The following is a 6,000-nucleotide window of genomic DNA, read 5'->3' as shown; positions in this document are numbered from 1 at the left end:
CCAATCCTAAGAAAAGGAAGAGGAACTCTTCCAAGAAGAAGAAAGTAGGTGAGAAAATGCCGGTTCCACCAAAAGCTGAAGACCCCAAGAGCAAAGTTGTTTACTTTCACTGTAACAAGGTGGGGCACTGGAAGAGGAACTGCAAGGTTTACCTTGCAGAATTGAAGAAGAAGGGTAGTGAAACTACCGCTTCTGATTCAGGTATGTTCATGATAGAAGTGAATATGTCATTAAATCAAATTTCTACTTGGGTATTAGATACCTCCTGTGGTTCTCAATCTGCAATTTGTTGCAGGGACCAAGGAGAAGTAGGACTCTTGAGGAAGAGGAGGTGATTCTACTGATGGGAAATGAAGCAAGAGTTGCTGCTAAAGATGTAGAATCATTTCATTTACATAGGCCTACGGGCAAGACTATTGTTTGAAATAATTGTTATTTTGTTCCCTCGATTGTGAGGAATATTATTCCCAAGTTAGACTTGGATGGATTTTCATTTATTATTGAGAATAATGAATGTTCTATTCTTAGAGATAATATTCTTTATGGACGTGGTGCTTTAAATAATGGTCTGTATATATGTGACATAATTTACTTCAGATTGAACAAACTAATAAAAGAAAAGGGATGATGAAAATCTCACTTCGTTGTGGCACTGTAGTCTCCATTTAGTAGACATAGAGAGAGGACTGCAAATTTGCTAGGAATGGTACACACAGATGTATGTGGACCAATGTCTAAGCAAGCCATGGGTGGATTTTCATACTTCATTACTTTCATAGATGATAGATCTAGATTCGGATATGTGTTTGATGAAACACAAGTCTGAGGCTTTTGAAAGCTTCAAAGAATATAAGTATGAAGTGGAGAAACAACCAAACATAGTATTATAACTCTTCGATCAGATCGAGGTGGTGAATACTTTAATGGAGTGTTTCTAGATTATCTCAAAGTAAATGGTATAGTCTCCCAGTAGACTCCTCCAGATTGGTATCTGAAAGGAGAAATCGAACTTTGTTAGACATAGTTCGGTCCATGATGAGCTATGCAAATCTTCCAGTATTCCTATGGGGTTATGCATTGGAAACCTCAGCATATTTACTGAATAAGGTGCTTTCCAAAATCTGTTCCTCAAACTTTGTATGAGATATGGAAAGAAAGGAAACCGAGTCTTAAACACGTTAAGATTTGGGGATGTCCAGCTTATGTCAAGTAAGTTGACCCAGATAAGCTGGAATATCGATCCGAAAATGTAGTATTGTGGGATATCCTAAAGAGACTTTAGGGTATTACTTTTGCACCGATCATCGGGTGTTTGTCTCCAGACATGCTACCTTCTTGGAAAAGGAGTTTATCCTTGAAGGAAACAGTGGGAGCAAAATTGAACTTAATGAAGTTCAAGAAGCACAAACTACTACAGATCGAGTGGAAACACCTGTTCTGACTGAACAACCTTTTGTGGAACAGCCCATTCATAGATCAGGGAGAGTGTCTCGCCAACCTGAGAGGTAATATGGCCTTGTCATTGAGAATGACAATGAGTTGTCAATCATTTGATGATGACGACCCTGTGACCTATAATGAGGATATGAGTAGTGTTGACTCAGAGAAATGGCATAGTGCCATGAAATCCAGAATGGAATCTATGTATACGGTATACAAAAGATAGATTATAGCAGATGGCCAGGTGGAGACCTATAAGGCCAGGCTTGTGGCAAAAGAATTCAAACAAAGGCAATGGATTGCCTTTGATGAAGCCTTTTACCTGTAGCCCTATTATAATCAGTTCGGATTTTGCTTACGAATGCTGCTTACTACGACTATGAGATCTGGCAAATAGCCAGATGGTTTTCTTTCCAAGAGAAATGAAAACCTAGTGTGTAAGCCATTGCGAACCATATGTGGTTTAAAGCAAGCTTCTCGTAAATGGAACATTCATTTTGATGAGACAATCAAAGAGTTTGATTTTATCAAAAACGTAGATGAACCATGCGTCTACAAAAGGGTTAGTGGGAGCGCGATAACATTTCTTATATTGTATTGAAATAGAGTTGACACACATAACAACATAGCAGACCCACTCATAAAGCTACTTTTTGAAAGTCACTTTGATCGTCATAAAGATGAGATGGGTATTAGATACCAGAGTGATTGGCTTTAGTACAAGTGGGAGATTGAAAGGAATATGTCCTAAGTCCAATTATGTATTAGGATTTAGGAATAACTTTTATGTAATCTGTTTACGGGCTCTATCTATTTAAGTGTTTAAATAAGATATACCATAGTTTAGAGTAAAGCTTTTTATGGATTATGATGAGATCATAATAGTGAGACCTAAAAAGATGATAAATCTAAACTTAAATAGTTCCTGATCATAGGATTACTAACTGGTAATTAATAATCCGCAAAGATCGGTACATACTATGCTTGCTTCATTATGAAGGATGTCTGTTCTCATAGACATTTGTGTGGTGACACTATAGCTAGTATGTAGGTGCTTATTATAGAATAAGTTCACTGAACATGACTCGCCCAGCTGAACAACTGATGGAGTTCACTCACGTGTCAGCAGTTGTTCACATAGTGATAGTTGTACAAGTATCCTTAGACTTGAGGTCATCATAGTCATCTTGTGTACACTGAACTATGCTTTGGTTTAGTTCTTAGTCTCCAGGGACAATTATTAGGGCTCTACTGGGTATAGGAATTTGTACACGAAGATAGTGTATGATCAATAAAGGATCTACCCCTTCCAGTAAAGGAAGCGAATGTTCAAGGCTGATCCACTTATGCTAGTTCAGGAATCTCTGGCCAGAGTGAATGAAATTAGAAAGGAGTTTCTAATTTGCATAGAACTACGCATAGTAAATGGTAAGCAAATGATTGAATTAGATAGGCTTGACACGAGATCCATGCCTTGTATTTAATCGGGACATTGTAGGGTAGAAGGATTTTATTGTACGGTAACTATTCACTGACAGGTTCTTGGTATTCTAAGCAGTGAATTCATATTATCCGGATAGTCGCGATATGTTGAGAAGCATCACTCACGATGTAGAATAAATGTGATTAATTAATTAATCATATTTAATAAATTAGAGAATTTATATAAATAATGATAAAATAGTTTTATTATTATTTATTTCTACTACCGGCTTAATATTGAACCTACAGGGTCACACCATAAAAAGAGAATGATTTTATGGTGGAGGAATTAATTAATAATGGCTAATAATTATTTATTTGTGAAATAAATAATTAATTGGAAAATTTAATAATTGATTAAATGAGATTTAATTGATTATATTAATTAAGAAAAGTTCTTAATATTATTAATTAAGGATTTAATTTTTGGAAATTAAATCAAGAGAGAGAATTATTTCTAAAGTGTTTAGAAAAAGGATTAATGATTAAAAGGTGTTTTAATTATTAATGAGAATAATAAATGGGATAATAATAATAATATTTATGGGAAAATTTCAGCAGAAAATTTTGCCTATAAATACACTATTATAGACCCTATTTTTATTCCAACCCCAGAAACCCAAAAGTTTTAGAAAACCAAATTCTCTCCACCTCCTCCTCCTCCTAAAAGTTGTTTTCTTGGTGGATACCGGTGGAGTGCTTCACACTTGAGGAGCAACTGCTAAGGATCTCTGATCATTGTCTCCGAATTATTTTAAAAGGTTAGATTCGATCCCTCGAATTTTTATTCACGATTTATATGCTTTTATTTGGATTTTGTATGTGTAAAAGTGTTTTTCCACGCCCCGCTGCGTTTAAAATTCCAACAAAAACTCCACTAGATGAATGCCTCTAACCAGTTCTTTCTTCACTAGCTCATTCATGGTCGTGAAGTTTAAATGGGATAGCTTCTTGTGCCATAGCCAACTTTCATCCTGACTTGCTTTACTGAGAAGACAAGTTACAGATTCTGCATTTGATGAGTTGAAATCAGCTAAGTACACATTTCCTTTTCTCACACCAGTGATAACCACTTTGTTGCTTCTTTTATTAGTCACAACACAGGCTTCTAAATTGAAGGTTATTGAGTTGCCTTTATCACAAAGCTGGCTGATACTCAACAAGTTGTGTTTGAGACCATCCACTAAGGCAACCTCCTCAATGATGACATTATCCTTTGAAGTCAAGCCATATCCCACTGTATAACCCTTGCTGTCATCTCCAAAAGTAATACTTGGGCCAGCTCTCTCCTAAAACTCTGTGAACAGGATAGAATCACCAGTCATGTGTCTTGAACAACCACTATCCAAGTACCAAAGATTCTTTCTTTTTCCCTGCACACATCAAAATCAAATCAAGTTGATTTTGGTACCCAAGTTTCCTTGGGTCCTGCCTTGTTAGCTTTCTTTTTCTGTTTCTTAGGCTTTATCTCATTTGACTTAGGAATTTCAGATTCATCCTTAGTCATTTGAGTTGGGCCTTTGAAACCATTCATTGCAACAGAATTATCATGCATATTATGACTAACAGGAAATGGCATGCTATGTGTAAACATGTTATTCCAGTAAGGCATGCTAAATGGCATTTGTGGCATACTATATGCAGCATAATAAGGATTAGGTGTAAATGGCATATTAGCAAACTGTGCATTCATGTTCTGTGTAGACAAAGCATTAACAGGCATGGGAGGCATGGCATTATGTTAGGAAATTGAGGTTGCACAGACATGGAAGTAGGCATGGCAGATTTGCAGTTAACAGACAAATGATTTACACTACCACACTTGACACAGATTTTTCTAGGAGCATATTTATCAGGTGTGTAGTAATTGTGTTTGTTAATCCCTACTTTACCATTCCTATTGTTTTTCTTTTTAGTCTTTGTTTTTACCTCAATCTTTTCAAGTCTGTCACTTAACTGTTTGATAGTCATGTGACCAACATTAGCCTTTTTCCCTTTCTTAACCTTACTTGATTCTCCTGAAACAAAGTTCTTGGAAACAGACACATACTTCTCATTCAGCTTAACAAGTTTGGCTAAACTGATAGGCTTGCTTACAGCTGACGGATGAGGATTTTCATTATTCGACGGATAACACTTTTTGTTATCCGATGGATGATCCTCATCATCCGTCGAGTCTACATCTGTAAGCACTCCATCTACCAAATTTGGTTCTTGTTTTTCTTTGTTCTTTTTCCAGGCTGCATCACAGAAAGACACAATTCCTTGAACTTAGGTGATTTGAGCATGGACATCCCTGGATGTTTTCCATGCCTTAATCACCTCTTGTTCACACTCGAGCTGCTTCTTCAAAATTTCTTCCTTCTTCAAAGACTCATTTAATTCCTCCTTGGCAATCTTACACTCAATTCTTAACTTCTCAAAATCAATAAACTGAGACTCAAGCACATTATTCCTCTCACTTAAAAACAAATTGTTTTCTTTGATTTTAGCATTTTCTTTAGTAAGAGACTTAAGTGTAACACACAAATGATATAACTCTGTAGACATGTCATTTATGGCATCATTATACTCAGCTTTAGATAAATGTGCAAGGTTTGTAGTAATTACTTGATTACTTGAAGAACATCTTTCTGTTTCATCAGACTTGGCCATTAGGGCTAGATTGACATAGCTGACATCCTCATCTTCATCCAGACCATCTGCTGCCCAGTCATTTTCTTGTGTTATGAAAGCCCTTTCTTTTTGTTTGAGCAGCTCAAAGTATTTTTGCTTATAATCCACTGGCTCAAACCTTTTCTTACTGGAATCTGACTTCCTACACTCACTGGCAAAATGCCCTGCCAAGCACATTTGAAATATTTGAATTTTGATTTATCCACCATGTTTCTATTTGGCTTGGCTACTCCAAAGTTCTTCTTAAACTTGAGCTTGGAAAATCTCCTGGAAAGAAATGCTAGGTGTTCATCAATGTCTTCCATATCATCTTGGCTCAAAGAATCTTCACTTTCTACTGCAAGCCCCTTGCCCTTGTTCTCACAGACCTTTGAAGTTGATTCAACAGCTTCCATCTTCACT

Source organism: Apium graveolens, chromosome 7, assembly GCF_009905375.1.
Source record: "Apium graveolens cultivar Ventura chromosome 7, ASM990537v1, whole genome shotgun sequence".
Taxonomy (NCBI): Eukaryota; Viridiplantae; Streptophyta; class Magnoliopsida; order Apiales; family Apiaceae; genus Apium; species Apium graveolens.
The sequence above is the reverse complement of the archived record's forward strand: the minus strand, read 5'-3'. Positions refer to the sequence as shown.